Here is a 20,661-nt window from a genome sequence, read left to right as displayed (position 1 = left end):
CAAAAGATAGTAATGAATTGAGATATACGTACATTATTAAACATAATTCTGGTATTCACAGTAGCCCATTAGACTTCTATACTTTTTTTCTGGATCTAAGTTCTCTGCTAAGAGTCAGAAAGTGTAACTTCTGTGTTTTATTTTTATTGTATGCCTTCAACACATCCATAGCCTGTCAGCTAGTGATGTGCATTATGCTGTGCTGTTTGCATTAAGAATACCTATAGTAGTTAATAATTAATCAGTTCAGGCACAGGCATTTTCTGCCAAATTTCAGGAAGCTCACAAAAAAAAAAATTATCAATGTGCTCTCAGATGCTGAATACAGTAATCCTTATTTAGGCAGATACATAGAAAAAAATGTTCAACAATGGCCTACAAAATCCAGCTTCTACTTATTGCAGTCATGATTTATGCACACCTGACAATGCAACAGACAAACACTGGGTACATGCAGAATTCTTTAGACAATTCTTAAACTGACATATACTTTGCACAACATATTTTTCTCTATACAAATCCTGATTTTCAGATCAAAGGGGAGGGGGAAAATTCTTTTAAGCTGCCTTTATTGCCATGCCAAAACCCTGGTCTCCAAGGCCTTGTATAAAGCTGAACTAGTTAATTTGTAATTAAATCTTACAGGATACAGCAGTGATACTCGTTACAGAAAACGCATTTTATGGTCAACAATCTTATTTGCAACTAACAGGATGATACAAAAGTCACAGTTCATAGAAGCTTTATGTCTGTTATTTTATGCTGGAATAATGCCGCACAAACCAATTAGCCAGTATAATAGTGTCACTGTGTATTTAAAGAAAAAACTGTATCTCTCAAAATGTCTCTGCCTTTCTCATATTTATAATGTCCTGTGTATTACTGGAACAGTAGTTTTACATATGAAGGGTCAGTCTTGTGGGGTGCTAAGCAATAAAACTCATAAAGCACTTAGCCTATATATAATTAATACAGGATGGTGTAACTCCCATAAATAAGATTTTTCTTACAGTTGCAAACAATGGCCACAGCTCCAGAAAAGCCAAAAGTAAATAAAACCTATTAAAACTAATGGGAGAAAAAAAATCATTGCAGCGTAACAGCTTCAGTTAATGTATCCATTAAGGTGAACAGGATGAGAGACTGCTACGTTTCTGACAGACTGCTGAATTAACTCAGCAATGCACTGACCATAGCATGAAGGTTTTACACATCCATGAGTGCTGGTAAGCATAGCCTTTTTCTTTTGTCTCTTTGAAAAAAAACTGATTCAAGAATATCACAGAAAAAGGAGGGGAAATGGGAGAGGAAGAAGACTGACGGACTGATGAAAGGTTTGAAGGAGGATAAATTTACTATGTTAAATTAAGCACAAAGTTCTGATTTCCAGAATACCTCTCTCATCACATTCTTGTAGACTGCCAGGTAACTAAGATCTATATAAAGTTTTAAAGAGGATTGACGAATGTTTGTAAAGCAGACCTAGTATTTAAATCAGTGAGTAAAGATGCCACTGGATTCTCAGAAAGCCACAGATTCTTGCAAGTTCTACTACAGTGAAATTATAGTATTCAGCTATATTTTTACAATGGCAAGTGGATTTCACAAGATTATAAAACTAAAAAAACTAAACTTGTAGGAAATGTTTATATGGCAAATCTTTTTCCTGTGATTACATGACTTTTCTAGGAAGATGCAGAGCTCTTCATATTGCTGTGTTCCCATAAGTAGCCTCAGTATGTGGAAGTATGAATGGAAAAAAATGTTCCATCACAGATCCTGACTACTAGTTCCTGACTTTCTAGTCAGTGTGGAGGACCGTATCAGTCTGAATCTGTAAATAAATCTCATTTGGATATTCAGATTGCCTCTTATTTCTCTTATCATGACAAGGGATTTACTTTAGGCTTCTATCAAAATATCGACATATTTACATGACAATTTCTAATTATATTCTGCTATGATAGAGCAGTAACGCTTTTTTCCCCTTTTAAATATTCAATACTGGTTTAATTGTCTGATCATTTCAGTTTCACATTTAAGCAAAACAGTAATTTTTATACGTTTACAAAAGATAGCCAGGTATATTAGAGAATATTAAAGAAGCTTTATAGCAATATATATATGGGCTTATCACCAGAGGTCAACAAAACAAGAGTACTTCAGGAATGAAAAAATTACAGCAATTTTTAAACGTAGAATTATGGAGTAGCAATTCTACTTCATTCAGCAGTAGGTTTACAGCTTCATCTCTTTCTTTGCTTTAAAGAAAAATGAAAATATCAGGCTTAAAGAAATAAACAAAATGGAAATATTGCTGTGGAATTACCAGACAGCCCATCTCCTTTCCAACAGCTTATGGACCACAGGAAGAAAACGGAATCAATCAGTGAAGCATGATTTTCTACAACTAGGACCCAAAACTGTAATTTTCTACACTACTACTGGTGTTCAAAAGAGCTAAGAAAATCATGCACATTTTTTTCCTTAAGTAGTAATACAGTTACAACAGATTAACTTTCTTTGTCTTGTGCCTAGTTTTCTTTTGCTTTCCATGCATTACCTAGAAATGAACACAGCTGGGATAAGAAAATTTAACTAAGAATATAAAAAAACATTGAATGAACGACACAAGCATTGAAAGAACATCTATGGTATTTAGGTGACACTTCCCAGATTAAAAATGTACATAAAAACGTTAGCCAAAAATATTTTCATCTAAGGAGGAAAGATATTATATGAATTACTGGGTACAGACTTTTCAGTATTCAATAAGTTCAACATCTTTAGCATTACATGCTCAAAAGTCAACTCACACAGAATATGTTTCTAAAGGAGGAAAAATGTTGGGGTTTCATGTGATGCCATTTCCTGTTCAGTATTTGAAACTCATGGTTGATTTGCAATAGCATTTAACTAGACGTAAGTTTTAGTTTTGTGTTTTTAAAAAAGAATAATTATGAATTTTAAGAAGAATTATGTCTCTATAAATGCTTTTAAATGTATGTACTGTATTTGTCACCACTGCTTATTAGATATACACACAAGGTTGAAGTTCATTGTTTAATTTACAGATTAGAAGGTATAGTGGATTTTTCATTTAAATACTGTGAATTCTACATGATTGATCTAATAATAAGCTGTCTTTCATAATGTCTTAGTAAGTACTAATATCACAAAAATATCATTTAGCAGTAGAAGTGGTGGGGAAGGAGAGACAGGAATAATTCTTAGTCCATGCAGTGTAAAGTTTTCTATTATTTGGTCTACAATAGACTGTTCTTGTAAAGTGGAAAGAAACTAAATGCATTTGGTTTATGCTTCATCCCAGTATAGAACATTCACTTCTCAGCTGAAAATAATGAAGTGATTTCTGGGCATATTTTACAGATATAAAGATTGTGAAAAAAAGTTTTAATACAACAGAAATATTGCTTTTATGTTATAGTTTACATGTCCTTTATTGCATTAATTTAATATCACAAGTTGGGAAAGGGCAGCAAAAGGTACCAAAACATCATTCTCATACCCACACTAGGAGAAAGAAATTAAGTTGCAACAAAAATATAGTTTGAGTTAATGTGCCCTTTATCCATTGCAAACATGCTGATAGACTTTTAGAAAAAATGTATTATTTTAAATTTGCAAGATTATTTACTTTCAGGATCAGGAATTCAGGAAGTTTTTAGGACAGTCTTAGGTTTGAATAAACCTCCACAAAAATAAGCCTGAAATTTATCTCTGTTGTCCAACAGCACTCTCCCCTGACCCCCAAAACAGGACCTAGTGACAAAACAAGAAATTTAATCTATCTCTAATATATAGTAATTAGAACAAAAAGCTTTACTAACAGAAACTGAAAGACTCATTATGAATCTTGACACAACAACCAGCAGCCATTCATTTGGTCTTCTAGACGCTAAACATAAACTCTTCACCAAATCATAGTTACATGCATTATACTAAATAATAATCAGCTCTTCCAGAAAAAAAAAAATCTAATGTAAAATCTCTAATTAGTTGGACATTTCAGCTGCCAAGATCTTGATAGAAACAGCCTGTATGAATCAAGCATGTTCCATCCAGTAGCATGGTTCTGATGACCCCTGAATGTGACCTGCTCCCAGTGGAAAGCAATTTAATGCTCTACTGCACACAGAACAGTATATATGAATACAAAAAAACCAGATAAATTACTGACAGGTACCTCTGAATAGGACTGCTTCTTAGCCACTTATCTGTAGCCAGGCAAGCTTGTTTCACCTCAGTTTAAAAGATAAAGACACATGGCAGGCTGCCTCTGCAAGTTCTCATTAGGCAAACAGCCTCCATTGTCCATTAGTGGAAAAGTCTCCCTATTATTTAAGGAAATGTGACAGCAATGGAGGGGAAGTGAAAACTATCTGATGGCAGGAAATTCATCAGTGCATTACAAAGCTTTTTGCCTTCTACAACTTTCACCAGTCTCTTTCTCTTTCCACTTTTTTATCTGACAGCTCAAATGCCCCAGGGTTGCAGCCATGGCAAAGGTCAAGAACATAACAGCAGGGCTATAAAATGAGGCTGTTTCAGGGGGAGAAGCTGCCAAACACAAAGAAGTTTATTGAGCACAATGAGATGAGAGCCCACATCTCGGCAAATTTATCTTAGTAGCTGCCACTGCTTTTGAAAAAACATTAAGAACCTTAAAAAAGATTTAGAACTTTTACATACTCTCTGAAACCTAATAAAACTCAGAAATACTAAGATATCTGTTATAATGTAAATGTTAGAAAGTTTCATTTATGTTGGGAACCGTTATAAATATGCATAACTAATAAGTAGCCTGTCTTTTAAAAAACAACCATGTCAATCACAAAGTATTAATTTAAAATATTCATAAAATAATATATGGCTTATATCAAGCTCGTTTAGTGCATACAGAAATGTGTGTTTTACTAAAGACTAAATCACTGCAGTATGATGCTCAATTAAAAATAAACAGAAAATGCACTGTCTTCTTGCTTCCTTTAATAAAGACGAGGTTTGCCGTGCTACAAATGTCAAGATGAAAGCCAAGAGTTTTGCTTATATTGATTTAACTCTGTTGTTTTTCACAATCAGTGGTAGCAATAAGGTGAAGTTGCATTACCTTTCACAATGTCCAGTCGTACTCTTATCAGGTCAAAGAACAGGTTGGGTGTCTGATTAGAAAGTCCACAATGCAAATTCCTGCTAAAACAGAGAAGACAAAGACAGGATCTTAGCTTCCTATTCTGTGAAAATGTTAATCTTTACACGTATACTTATTCAGTATGTTAAAGGAATAAAATAATTTAAAAAGTGTGAGATAGCTTCTGTATACACGTCCATTCAGATATGATTTTGACAATAGACAAAAGACTGCCTATTGTCAACATCTCGCTATTATTGTGATGCACACATTGTACAAAAACATATTTTAAAGCAAGTCACCCATTAAACATTGTTAGGCTCAAACACCAATGGTTTTAGATAGATATATAGCTGTATCAACATTTTGCATTCTCCAGATTGTATATTAACATGCATGATTCAAGCGAGAATAGTTGTGGTGGACTGACCTTGGCAGGATAAATAGTTTTTTATTTTTAAACTCTCTGTATATGACAAATTTTTCCATCTAGTTCCCACCTATACAGATATCAATGCAGTAGGTTGCTGGATGAGACAAATATCATCGTATCTAGAGACCTGGGATTATTTTTTCTGATATTCATTTTTAGATTTCATACATGTATTCAAGACTGAGTTAGACATTTAAAGCGGGAAGCTTGGATGAAAAATTATTTAAGTTGTGTTTTGAACATACATATATGTTTTTCTATACTGTTATGACAGGTAGTTAAGGACAGTGTCTATGGAAGTATATGCCATCATTCTATCTTTATTTATTCCACGTTAAGAACATAATAGTAATAGATAACAATGCATAATTATTTCTTTTTAAATCTGAAATACTGTCTTAAACTATTTCAGGCAAAATACCTGATTTTGCAGAGAGAAACTAAATTAATTTCTCTCAAAATTAATTATCATGCATTAATTTCTACTGTATTATCTCCTAAACTGTTTATAATTTGTTACCTTAATTTTATATGCATATACTTCAACTTCTGTACAATCTAAATGGAACTTTCAGAAAAGCTAAAAAGGGTAAGTAATAATTTAGCCAGAGTGACCATTACTGTAAGCAATTGCTGAAATAATGCTTATCAACAAATGAAGTGCCTTAGACTCTACAACCACTGATAGCACTATACAGATTGATTAGGCCTGTCTAGCTGTAAAACTCCTTTTTGCAAATGCACATTGCTTTCAGTGCCTTTAACTTATCTGCAATATCTTAGGTGAACTTTCTTCTTTTATGTGGAATTGATCCTTTTTAAGAAATATACCTGAATAAAACGATTTTGTAATGTATGCTTAGAGGTTCTTAGAAATGTGCTTCAGGCATTTCAATATTCTATAACTAAAACATTAATCATGAAACTTATTTACCCTTGAGTTTCATGAATGCATTTTGACAGTGCACATTTTATGTTAAGAGTAGACTATAATGTGTTTAAAGAAAGGTAGATTATGAATGTATACGTTTGTATATATTGTATGTATTTTGTACATATGTTTGTATGTATTGTTTGTACATATACATGTATATACAGACATTTACATACCCCTTAAAAAGCTTATATTTCTCCAAATTTGTCACATAGCATACCTTCTTCGATTATAGACAAGACCCATTGTACTATGCTAAGAAATTTAGGAGCATTTCACACTAGTAAAAGTAGGAAATTTTCCTGCAGAAGTTATTTATTATATATGTATCTGTATCTACCTCTAACTCCACCTCTATTTTTCTATCTCTCTCTATATAAATACATAGGTATGTATATAATTAATTTCAATAGCATGTGGAAGAAGAGAGGGTGTACTGTCCCTCTCTTTCCTGTCATCATTAACATGGCTCTGTATGGCATACTGCTTCCTCATCTGTAGTATATGCACACTTACCCCAGTCATTGCAAGTACTATTACATGCTTTGGAGATGTCTGATGCTAATCTCTTTGAGCCCCACTACTTGCTAATATAGATTAAGCTAATATGCCCTAATCGCTCTTTAATGTGACCAATGGAGAATAAATAGCATGCGATATCACTGCCAGAGAACTTTACTTACAAGGATTTGAACATTTCCCCTTAAATCTTGGATCACCAGAAGATAAGAAAAGAGTGGACAAGACACCTTTTTCAAAGGTAGTCAGCAAAATGGGAACAATACCAAGCGAAGAACTGAGAAGCAAGCAAAGTTTGTACTTGGAAAAAGAACATGATGAAACAGAACAGGCGGCAGTGAGGAGAGATGCCATGGGACCTGGTCCAACCATCATGCTGAATAGAGGTGTGAAGGAAAAAGAAGCAAATGATGCGTACAAAGAAAGCAGTGAGACTGATGTACTGAACAGTCTTCAGAAGAAAAAGGAAATACAGTAAAGAGCACCAGCAGAATAAGTAAAGATATTTACAGGAACGAAGACAGTTTTAAAGAAAGTAAGTTTTGATAAGTGATAACTGAAGTGGTACAGGGTGAAGAAAAAAGTGTTGTATAACCACCTAAGGTTGCTGTAAGAACTATGTGTAGAGTAACCAGATCTAACCAGAGATAAATATAAAAGACAAAACATGTTAAATAGAAAGGATTCATATCTCTAAAATAATTAGAAAAATTTGTATTAATCAAAATCAAGGAAGGAGGGAAGTTCCATTTTATATCAAAGAAGATTTCACACACAGAGTTTCTTAAAACACTTAACAGCAAGTTGATAAACTGTAAAAATACTGAAAAACCCAGAATGCATAAAATTATACAAAATATAGTCTATTCATATTGGCCATATGAACCCAGATATAAAATTAGTTAAAGCATTTTAAATGTGCTTATAAATATTTTAATGATAGCTTTTTTTTCATTTGCAGATAAAGACAATTTTCACGTTTAGTACTATTATTTAGCTCATTTATGGCTCAATATAGAACAATTGATGTCTTTGAATACATGATGCACAGCTTTAGCTAATATGCCATGACAAACATTTTCCTAGTTTGCAGCACATAGAAAAGAGATATGCAACTGTGATCATTGGCTGAGAAATCAACTTCCCAGTCAACTGGTTCAAGAATCAATGCACAATTGATTTATAGCACAACTCTCAGCTTCACTATAGATCTTGATAGGGAAAGAGGAAATGAATGCTTAGAAACATGAACTGAACTTTTCCAGTTGAATTCAGTGTGCTTATGACACATAATTTAGAGTGAAGAACACCCTTACTAGAATGAATTCTCAGCAGCAGTGTCATTGCTGCATGGGTCTTGCAGCAAACTAAGTTCTCTCCATTCAAGTGTCTATGAAAGGAGGGTCCTCAGCTCCTCTCATTCTCAAGCTTACGCCCAAATAAAAGCAAAAAATTTAGTTACTGCCAGAGATCATAATAAAAACATAACACACTTAGCTAGCCTTTTAAAAACAGAATCACATTTTGGTAATAGGGAGGTAAGTCACCCTTTCCCATTAGCCCACTGCGTGACAGTTTTTCTTCTGACCAGAAACCACACCTATACCCGGCTCATTCAGCTTCAGCTATGCAGCACAGCAGAGGTATTCAGCCTGCTTCAGTGCATACCATACCCTAACATTGAACAATTAGGCAGAGTGCTTTAAAAAAGATGACTTTAGAAGACTGGAAGTGCAAAACATAAGCACATTTTAGAATTTCTATGTATAGCACCAATTCAGTAAAAATACTCAGACTGTGTATTGTAGGCACTTACAGAACCATGTTACAATAATTACATAAATTATATGCAATATAGTCCTATGGTCCAATACTTATCTGATGGGTTGACCCTTGGATGGCTGCCAGATGACCACCCAGCTGCTCTCTCAACCCTCTTCCTCAACAGGACAGGCGGAGAAAGTGAGACAGAAAAGCTCGCAGGTTGAGGTAAAGATAGGGAGCTCACTCATCCATTACCATCATGGGCAAAACAGACTCAACTTGGGGAAAATTTATTTGATGCATTGTAGAGTATGATGGTGAGAAACAAAGGCAAAACCTAAAATACCTTGCCCCTGTATCCTCCTTTTTCCCTGGCTCAACTTCACTCCATCATTGCTAATTCCTTTACCCACTCCACACCCCCAAGTGGTGCAGGGGGAAGGGGAATGGGGGATCAGTCCACAGCAGCTCCTCTCCGTCGCTCCATCCTCCTCACACTTTTCCTCTGCGCTGGCATAGGGTCCTGCACGGGCTGTAGCATGAGTATCTGCTCCACCACAGCCATCTCCCACGGGCTGCCGGGGAATCTCAGCTCCGGCGCCTGGGGCACCGCCTCCCCCTCCTTCTCTCACCTTAGTGTTCGCAGGGCTGTTTCTCACACTTTTTTCCCCCACTCCTCTCTCTGTGTGGCATTTTGCCCTTTCTTAAATGCATTTTCCTAGAGGCGCCGCCATCTTGTCCGAGGGGCTCCGCCATCTTGTCCGAGGGGCTCAGCCGTGCCCTGCGGGGGGTCGGCTGGAGCCGGCTGGAACCAGCCGTGTCTCCTCACAGAGGCCCCTGCAGCTCCCGCTGCCAAAACCTGGGCACCTGCACCCAGTACAGCTTATAACAAGGCCTGTTCAGTCATGTAAACCCACCCTTAAAATACTTTTTTATTTAACTCATATCATCACATAGAGGTCTTATACAGAGCAAAACTACTCGTTGAAGTCGAAGTTAAGATCAGATTTAAGAAATTTGCATTATTGTGCTGCGTAAGGTAAATGTAAGTAATTTTCCCTTTCTGTCTAAAGAACTTTATCAAAAAATTTGGACCCTTGTCTCCTTGCTGAATAAATAACTTTTGTCTGCTTTTATAATCTCTCTCTGACTTTATATATCAAACTTCCTGTTGTTCCTTTACAGCTGATCTTCTCACATATTTGAGGAATTGAAATAGCAGCATACAAGATATAAGAGGGTAATAATAAGCATTAAATGACCTCAGACATTAGTAACAGGTATGGTGTCTCTCACCTGAGGCTGCCAGAAGTATTTTGTTTTCAATTACTTCCAAACTAGGAAAACATTTTAAACAAAAATGCTGAAGTCACTGTAAAGATAATTCCAGTTTCAAAAGCATCTCTTCCACTTTAAAGTAAAAATTTCACTGCATTTGCACAGAATTCTCCCTCCTTATTACCCACAACATCACATTCAATCCAGTTTTCCATATTGCCAACCTGGTTGCTATCAGCTTCAGTTAATTGCTCACGGTTACCTCCAGCACGAATGCAAGGAGAACTGGTCTCTTCACATCCTGAAGACAACCCTTTCTGATAGCTTACATTAGTGCTACAATCAATTATCCTTTTCAATATATTCACCCAAAGAAAAAGTAAAATAAAAAAACATAACAAATAAAACCCCTGCAAACTTCACCGTCAGTCCCAGTGAAGGGAAAACTGTAAAACTTAGAATGTACATCTTAATTTCCTACTTAAGCACTATGCAGTAGAGAAACATTTCCAATTTGTACACCAGTGTCATTGCAAGGAAAGAAAGCGATGTTTTTATTTAAAAAAAGCATAGTCAGTAGTACTTACAATATTATGCTTTTGTGATTAATACAGAAAGCATGACTAATTGTAATATATACAATAGAAAACGATCATTGCAACCTTAAAATGCAGTTGGGGAATATTATTTAGATCAAAATTAAGACTTGAAGAATAAATAATCATTAAAGTGACAACAAAAAATAAGATATAGTGAGAATTGTTCAGGTTATAAAAAGTGATTTTAACATGTCTGATAGGATGAAATAAAAATATCATAAGCCTCAGAACTATCTAAAGAACCAATCTTTGTAGTGAAACTGACTTTATTTGAAGAAGCTTTAGTACAATTTGTAGAATAAATTAAAGATGACAGAATCATAAAATATATAGTTTCTAGCAATTTGCTAGAGGAACTGTAATATTTTATAATTGTCAAAACTAACTATATTTGTGTCAATAGCATCAGTCATAAAGATTCAGTCTGGTATTTTTGCAAATGGATAGTACCTGTTATCACAGTTATTTTCCATTTTCTGCTAACTATTAAAAATTAATTTCAGATTAGGCTTGTATGAAACATGTATAACAACATACAAACCAAGATGAAATGTAACTTTGATGAATTTAAGGTATTGCAGGAAGTCACACAACCCTCTGCTTAACAGAACTGCATACCTAGGAAGAAGATCTTTAGCTTTCCTTTAAAAAGAGAAACATAATTTTTATAACTGAAAAACATAAATAAAACCCAAACCAAAACAAAAACTTCCAAAATATATTTCTAGGATTGAAAGAAAAGAAACTACACTCTGTGTATTCAGAAAAGACATTCAGTAAGAAGTACTTCATCTGTGGAAAAAAGTCGGTGGGCTGCATTAATTTTTTTCATGGATCTATATGAGAAGGTAACAAGAAGATCACGTTGAGTAACTTTGCTAGTTTCCTGAAAATTAACCTGTATGAGGTAATACTCCATGGATGCATGTCACTGTCAGTGATAGGTGAACATGCTTGTTATACATACTGTATCTATCTGCAAAAGGGAGTTATCTCATCAAATTGTTTTTAATATCAAATAAATGGCTGCTCATATTTCAATTTCAAAGGTCTGACTTTTATGGACAAGTATACTAGAAGCCTGTGATAACAGATCAGACAAGCTTTATGATGATGTCATTCAGTGTCTCAGGGACTAAAAACAACAAAAATTTGTGCATATGTATACGTTAACAAATACTACTGTGGCGTCCATCTTTAATAGAAGATACCCTTGTGAGTATCTTGTAAAATCCTGAAAGTGCTAAAAAAGATGAGAAGGAAGTCTGGCAACTGTGAAGAAATATAACTAGATTTCTCATTCACATAAAGTAAATTCTAATATAAATTTAAAACACCTCAATTTCAAGGTTCAAAAAATAGATGAAACAATTCCAAGAAATCAAACCAAAAAGCAGAAAGTTAGTTAAACTACATAACCTTTACCGTCTCAGGCAACTTATGCTGTTGTTAGCTTAACGAGGAAGATATTTCATCTTCAGGTAAAGCTGTATGGTCAGCCAGAATGATGCTTATTGTCACATCACTTTTTTTAGTCTTCCACATCTGAATATAAGATTGGGAAGAATGACGGAAGAATAGCATTTCTCACACAAGAAAGTAGATGAAATATAGGCCTTCCTCTCCTGATTTCATTGTTCAAATTCGAAAGATGTAGAACAGAACAATGGGCTGTTCATTTTTGCTAAAATCATGGTTCAAAGATAGATCAGCCTAATCAGTCTAAGCCTATGACAAGAAACCTGATAGTCTTAAAACGATGAGAGAAATTACTTCTAGCAGAAGATACCGAAGTGGGTAATTAGCCCAACAATAGTTAGCACAGCTCTTTCCTTAGGCTTATCTGTAAAATAAAACATCGGTTTCTTTGATGCAATGGTGTAATAACCAAATAACTGTTAAAAAAATACTTTATCTTGGCTATTTTAAATAATACAGATTTATTAAACATGTCAATCTACAGCAATTCCCAATCTCTATTAGTGAGAGTCCCTCAACATTCCACTCATTTTAGTGCCCTCACAGGAAGTGGTAATGCATATGTCCCGACTCCAACTTTCATGATTATGCAGTGATCTTATTTAATACTACGCACACTAGGGATTAGATACTCTCTCCCTAAAGGTTTAAAACACCATTCTGATACTGTGTCTACTTTCACAAGTAGTGTGATGATTACAGGTGGATTAGCTGGTCAAGGCAATGAAGACCCTACAGCTACATTAGGCACACTTGGATGGGAAGGTTTATATGCCACCACAGTTAGTCTGGCCATCTGGGCAAAACGCAATCAGTGCCAGAGTGCTGCAAGAGCCAGCAGCTCCCTCCGGGTTCAGGGCTGGGAGCAGTGGAGGGACCTCATGGAGGGCAGCGGGACAGGTTCTGGCAAACAGAGCCAGACCCAATTCCCCAGCCAGGAACAGGGCAGCCGGCGGGCACTGGGGCAGCCCCAGTCCCAGGCATTGGGCAGCTCCCTAGGAAGGGTCAGGATCTGGCCCAGTGAGGGGAACCAGTGTCTGATACAGCCCTGGGGTGGCTGGGCAGGGCTGTGGGGATGGCGTCAGACCTTAAAGCAAGTACAGTACTGGTTACTGTCTTATCAGTAAAACTAGATCATTTAAGTTCAGAATGAGATAAATACAAAGGGACATAAATTACCACAGATACAGAAGAAATAATTGATCAACCAGATAGGAAAATGGCAAAATCCACACACTAAATGCAGTAACTTTAAAATAAACTGACTTATCCAAATAGTGAGATATATCTCTTACTCTCCACCTTTGCTATTACTTGGTTTAATGTCAGCAGTGTATTTACGAAGAAATATGTCATTATGAGCAGCATACATAGTTCTATTGCCAGACACTAAAAGAAAAATTACTGTTTTCTATTTCCCTTTTTTTTTTTTCTTTCAACTCCCTGTTAACTGACCAAGGCTTTTATAAGATAGTAATTTTAAAAAAAGTCAGTTGGTAAAACCAAAACCACAAAGCTCTAAACCTAGTGATGATTGAACTCCAGCCATTTTCTTTTTGTAGTGATTCAGTAAGAAAAAAACCCTCTGTATGTTTTATATCAGTTCAGAAAAATGTGCAGTTAGCTGAATGTGAGACACTTCTCTTTTCCTGAAAAAAATTAGGCAGTTATCTAAGAAAGTGGAGATGCATTACTCCCTCCCAGTAAATTAAAGTTTCTGACCTCAGCAAAACAAGACCACACACAAATATCTACATTCTTCTAGCAAATTAGGAGCAATCTCATAAATAACAAAGGCAGTGGGGGCTTTTTGAGTAACTCATTCCCATAGTTCTTTTAGAGAAATTATAGCTTGAAAAAACATACACTGCCTATTTACATTCTTGAGGTTACTTTACTTCAGTTCCTGTCTGCAAACCTTCTGCTATGTTCCTCTGCACAACAGTTAAGTATATTTTGCATTTTGTTCCAAAGGTGGCTACATTTTAGAATTGGTTTAAACAGTAACCAAAAGTCCACTTTATGCACATTCAAAAAGTATTTTGCAATGAAAGGTGCTTTGAACATGTGCAATAATATACAGGCAACTGTCAAAAATCAGTTTTGGAAGACAAGAAAAATTAAAATAATCTATGAGATCATTATGTATTTCTTAATCAGAAAAAGCAAGCACAACATGTTTTCTATCACTGTCTCCATTATCCCTTATTATTTCTAATGATCCCCTCATTTATTAGTTATGAAGTTTAACAAAAGCTTAGGATAATTTAAAATTGTAAAGTTAAGTGAAGACTGATCCACAAACGTCTTTTATTACACCACCACCAATACATTTAAAAATCTATTTTTCCATGGAACACAATCCTTGCAATAAGCCCTGGTGTCCTGAAGGGAACAATAGTGGTGCTTTGTGCTTTCTGCTGCATCTGTGAGGATCTTTAGACAGCCTTATCATTGTAACAAACAAATGCTCCACAAACTTCAGTTAGTTAATACTTACCAAACTCTGTCAGATTAGGTAATAACAGTATTCCTAGTTTGTATGTTAGGAAAGAAATTGTCCAGACTGTCATAAAATTTGAAACAATATCTTATTTTTCTGAATCTCAAAAGCATTTTCTTTATTGCTTACCTGTAAAATGCAAGGAATTTTTATAATACAGGGATTATGTGTAGCTCTATGTACTATCTGTCCATGTACAGTACTATCTTTTCTGTTCAGATTTCCAATAGCCAAAGCAGGATGTAGTTTTAGAAATACTACTGAGGAAATTATTTCAGCCGGTTATAAGGAGACGGGGGAGTGAAAAATGTCAATAATTACATTTTTACAGATACCAAGAAAGCTTGCAAATTCAGTTCAAATGTTCAGCTTAAAATATACATATATATGTTTAGAGACACTAAAAGTATTCTAATGTTAAATGTTTTACTTTGTCCATTAAAAAAACTAAACATCTGTCCTTTTCTTAAATTTAGAATAACTTTTAATTTTTAATTTATTTTTAACATTTAAAATGTGTTAGATTATATTTAGATCACAAATAAATAAAACAAAATAAACATATAGTATTTTTTGTTCTTCTCCAGAACTGTCAGCAAGCTGATATTTATTAGGTTTCAGCAGAACTAGCCTCAAAAATTCAAGAAAAACACCTACTTGTACAGTTCTATCAAGCAGACAGCTTCATACGTCGTGAGATGTCCTTTTTAAGGGTTAGAAATAATTCTCTTTATACCACCTAATGAGTCAGCTTTCTCCTAACTCTTATTTACTGGCAAGTAATAGGGAAAAAAAAAAAAAAAAAGTATGGCTAAAGCACATAGGTCTCAGCTGTAAAACAGATTACGCATTGTGGAAGATATGAAGAGCTACTTCTGCTAGTCCTACGTTCAGTACTTTTGTCACACCACTGGTAATGCTAAGATCATGTTATTACTCAGCATGTAATGTTGGTAAGATCACACACTAAATAAATTACATGCATAGAATTTCTTCATGAATTGCTTGTACTATAGAACACAGGAAAAATTCCCCATGCAAAGATCTTCCTTTTCAGTTGCAATAAGAAAAAAATGAGGTGACTCATAAGCAAATGAATTAGGCAAAACCTCATTTAAGAGAATTTTCTCAATCTTATTTTCATTTTTACATATGAAACAATTGAAAATTGATCTGAACAGCCAAAAACACCCAGAAAAAAACCTAAGTTTTAGTGTGATTCTGAGAATGGTGGGGAAGTGTCTAAACTCAGATTCAGGCCTCAAAGTTGCTATTTAATGTACTTGGAATGTATGGCATTCAACATAAAATACATTTTTAAACTGTGGTTGAAACAGGGAATTAGAACAAGAAATTAACAAATTCTAGGATTTGGGGTAGGCATTTGTTTGTTTTCTGTGTGTTTTCTGTTTTTAACAACACCCAGTTAAGAGCACGTGCCCAAGAAATAGGAGCGCAGCTTCCCAACCCTCCTCTACCTGAAGCACTCTAACTCCCATTCCAGGAAGTGCCCTAATAACATCTTGGGTCTTTGCCCTAAAAAATCATCAGATTAAATTGGGAGACTTTTATAGTAGCTGGGAAGTATGTGTTTGAACCCACCGTAATTTAAGACCAGAGTTTCTTAAATCTTTCTGTGCAGGTGCTCTGAAGTGATTTAAAAAGAGATAGCATTCACTTTTTTGAGAACTACTGCTTTCCAAGTAAGGAAATGCCTACTTTGCAGCCTGGGGTTAATCACCTCTTTAGACAAACTCTTGTGCTTAATGTTTCTCATTAATTAACTCCAGGCAGATCCTAATGGGAATATTAGGTACCTAGACTCTCATTAGTCAACAGAGAGAGAGAGAGTATTTGGTCTTCAAATTATTTCGCAAAGGAGGGTACTTCTCTTCACAGAGAGAGGCTATTGCCTGCCTACAATGAACACCTGCTTGCTAATAGAATATATAGTTCCCTAATGTCCAAATTTTGGAGGCTTAAAGAGAATATAGCTCCCTTTATAGTCTTCAAAATTGAGAAAATTTAATGTTTTCATACTGAATCGGCTGTACTTTTAACAAACACCAAAAATCTTCACACATGAATCAGATTCATTCTGCAGGTGTAGTGAATACAGAAAAACATTTGTGAACATCCAATCCCAGTCAAATTTACTTGTAGAATTTCAGCCAAGCTGATGCAATACACAGATTTGTCTATATTATAAACAATTGTTCAAAACCCTCACAAATTGTCTAAACAAGATTTACAAATACTAGGAGAAAATATGTGTAGGTAATGCAGAGATAATGGCTATATTTCTGGACATCATTGGCACATTGTGAGAAAAGCAACTCTTTCTGAAAAATGTGAAAGTCGTAAATTACTTAAAGGCAAATTTTGTTAGTTTTAACTCTGCATAATAAACTTCTAAAATCCTGTATTCATATCTCAGATGGAAGAGAAGGAATTCTTAAGTCTCAAAGCTTGCTGGACATGTAGAGTTTAAAAAAAAAGACCTGAATAATGCTTCAGAAAGGCGATGCTATAGTGAAACATGCTTTAAATATAATGAGATACTGAGATACTGCAAGTAAAAATATAGGTGCTTTGCAAAGATGGCCTTTTTTCTTTAAATTGAAAAAACCTTTGGTTGTTCTTTCAGTATAATGTAGAGGAAAAAACAATAGGCCTTATAGTCATATGCTGTGGGGCAAACTGTCAACCAAAACATAAGTAAAATTTTGCACATATGAAGTTTGGATATTATGATGAAAAAGCACACAGCGAGACAAAATGCTTTGACTGAGTTAACACAGAGAGTGCTGTAGCCAGGTTGAAAGGAAACTTTTCCATTCAGTTGCAGTTCACGCTTTTTACCATTCCTTTAGCTGTGACATTGTAAGACAAAGACCTTCCTATAGAGATGTTGTAAGTGGGGACACACACACACACACACACACACACACACACACACGGCATTGCTTTCTAACAGCAGCTACATACAACACTACCAGGACGCACCTAAAGGTAAGTGCAGGCAGCCAAGTCCCCTCCTCCTCTTCAGCTGGCAGAGGCAGAAGTTCACTAGGGAAAGCGCACACGCACGCACCACTCGCTGGGTTCACAAGCACAGACGCACTTGTGGATCCCTGAAGTACCAGCACAGCTCCCCTGTCTGTCCAACACTCTTACCCAGATCCTGGGTCCTCTTATCCAGTTCATGGTCATGAGTCTCCCACTCATCTGCTAGCCCACCTTGGTGCTCACCAGCAAACAGACACATTCACGCACAGACTCATCTCACCGGCACCCCTCACTTGTGGGTCCCCTCAAATGCCAGCATGGACCCTCCACCCACCTGATACCCCTGCCCGGACCTTGGGACTACTACTCACTAGCTAGTCCTGCTTGAAGTTTGCTAGCAAATTGCACATACACCCCATACACACGCACAGGTTTAGAGAAGATAAAGACTCTTGCCCCCCAGCAGCAGCTGGCACCAGGCACACGGGCTGTGACCCACTGTCCCACTTTTGCCACCAGCGCTGAGCCCCTCACTTGCCCCAGTCATGCCAGTCTCTCACAGTACCTGGTTTTCAGGACACACGTTGTTCTCTCCCTGTGGCTGGTGGTCAAGACCCTCACCCACTCCAGTTGCTGGCACTGAAACCCCTACTAGCTCCAGTAGCTGACAATACTGCACGCCTACACCCTGGTTGGACTCTAGTTGCTTACACCAACTCCACTCATGGTCACCCCACCAGTAGCTGGGACTTAGTCTTTACAGCACTCACACGCACAGGACAGAGGGTGAGATTACATGGAAAGAGAGTTAAGAAAGGATTTAACAAGAAGATAGGCGATCAGATGCAGGGCTTGGTCAGACAGGTGTACTGACTCGCAATGTTTTACATGCAACTGGCACCTTTTATATCCCTATTACCCTCTTTGTTCTTCCCTGATCCCCTTCCCCTAAATATTCGTTAATAAATTTTGCCAGAGTCTCCCAGACCCCCTCGAAAATACCAAATCCTCATGTTCATCTTATTTTCCCTTTCTTATCAGTTGCAAAGTCCAAATGGCCTTCTCTGAAGCTGTACCAGGGGTTTTGTAATGGTCTATCAATTAGTAACTGGGGGCTTTTGGTCTTTGCCTTTGCCTCTGTTATTCCTTGTCTAATAGGTTTATGTCTCCCTGTGTTCTTATTTATCACTGCCCCATTTATTTATTACCCCTTTTCGCATTGAAAAGGTCCTTGATTATTGACGACCTTGATGAAGCAGATGCTTTCACCTTTAACATAATTTTACAGCCTTATGTACTGAATTCCACCTCTGACAAGGATGCTCAACAAGGAGCCACCAAAGGAAAATAATTTTTTTTTTTTTTCCGCTAAAGTGCCAATTGCACCTGTCTGGTTTTGAACAACTAGATAGCTTCCCCACCCCTCACCCTGTTATTGCTCCTGTTTTATAGCCCCTCCACATTATATTATTGCTTTCTCTGTTCTCATAGCATAGTCATACAATCTGTCCGTGTTTCAATCTGTAATGCAAACACTGGCATTCATCATTGGGAAACTTCTTTGAAACACCAAAACCAGCACCATTTTTCTCTATTTCTACAGAAATTTTCTTATATCCCATTAACTAGATAACACCTGTTGGGTGCCAAAGGGTCAAACTTAACAATTTCATATTGAAGACCTTTGTTCTCATCAGAAAGGTTTTAAACAAGCCAGTTTCTCCCTACAGTTCCTTTGTGCTTTTTTCCCTTCACATGTGCCAACCATACGCTCACTTAACAAATCCCTTCTCTACCCTATCTCCTCTGGACTTTGTATTCCCTTTCTGCATCCAACACTTCTGCTTGAAATTTCCTTCATTGTTTGTTGGCACTATTTTTTATCCAGTACTCTCTCAAATTACCTTAGGCTTCTGTTTTTTCCTTCCAACATAAAAGAACTTTAGAGAATACCATATTCAGTCCATGAGCTAATGCAACAAAACAGACTTTGCAGAAGAGATATCTTGATTTGCTTATCTTCCAGCAGACTCTATTATTTCTTCTTTTAATGTCTCCTTTTACCCTGTACCCCAACCTCATTTTACAAGAAAGCCATTTCCCTCATTGATTTGACAAATCAGTCTTGAAACAATGCTTTTAATTACTGTTTGAAAGAACAAAAAATAAAATTTCTTTATCTTATAACACTGTAGAAGCAACACAATGAACAGTAGCAAAAGAAAAGCAAAATCACTGAGACATTGTTTATATAAGGAGGTAACTGCACAGCTAGCTAGAATGTAAATTTATATTGGTAATTGTAAAAATGTCCCTGAGTAAGGTATTTTGAAATTCGTGTCTTAAGTTACTATACAGTGTTTTGTTGACATGCACCAATTTCGTATTTTTGCTTAGGGAGAGGTCCAGGGCTTTCTTTGCTTTATTTTATTTTAGCAACAAGACAGCTACCACAAGAATGAAAGGTCAATGGAACAGCCACATTAGCTCATTGCTAGGTCTGGGAGAAGGAAAAAAAATATGCACTCTGATCCCTTCTGTTGTTTCCTACAGTCCTGGTCCTATCCATCCCATCGGACTTCCATTAATAGAGCACAACACCTATGTGGGGAGTATATGCAAGTTCTCTCCCTATGGAATCCCAAGTCTAAAAAGTAGGATACTGTGGGTACAGCTTACTCACAGCAGGAAGTGTGAGTATAAGTGTTCTTATAGAACTGGAGTTTAAAAAAAATTTGATCTTAATTTATTATTTTTTCGAGGCGGAGGAGTAAACTAAATAACTCTAATAAGGAAATATTCTGGTCATGTATATTATTTTATTCCATATTCTAATTCTAATTCTAATGTGGATAGATATTATTTAGTATGCACTATTTAATATTCTTACAAATGAAACATGTTACTCAAGTCAATGAATATAGCATATTCAGCAGTATTTCAGTCAATAAACATATAAACACCCTGATGCACAAATACTGCCTAAGATTT

The 20,661-nt window shown here is 36.1% G+C and overlaps 1 protein-coding gene across 3 annotated transcripts in view; it reads right to left on the bottom strand.

Annotated features, from left to right (window-relative positions):
- MGAT4C (MGAT4 family member C) overlaps positions 1-20,661 on the bottom strand; it is a 419,270-nt gene that overhangs the window by 213,737 nt on the left and 184,872 nt on the right. For 2 of the 3 annotated variants that reach the window (XM_030003157.1, XM_030003158.1), the window contains exon 3: positions 5,132-5,214. The gene's annotated coding sequence lies outside the window, so the exon portion shown is untranslated. The remainder of the gene's footprint in view (positions 1-5,131; positions 5,215-20,661) is intronic. The other variant, XM_030003159.1, reaches the window with a different exon arrangement.

The sequence above is a fragment of the Aquila chrysaetos genome, chromosome 26 (genome assembly GCF_900496995.4).
Source record: "Aquila chrysaetos chrysaetos chromosome 26, bAquChr1.4, whole genome shotgun sequence".
Taxonomy (NCBI): domain Eukaryota; kingdom Metazoa; phylum Chordata; class Aves; order Accipitriformes; family Accipitridae; genus Aquila; species Aquila chrysaetos.
The sequence above is the reverse complement of the archived record's forward strand: the minus strand, read 5'-3'. Positions and strand labels throughout refer to the sequence as shown.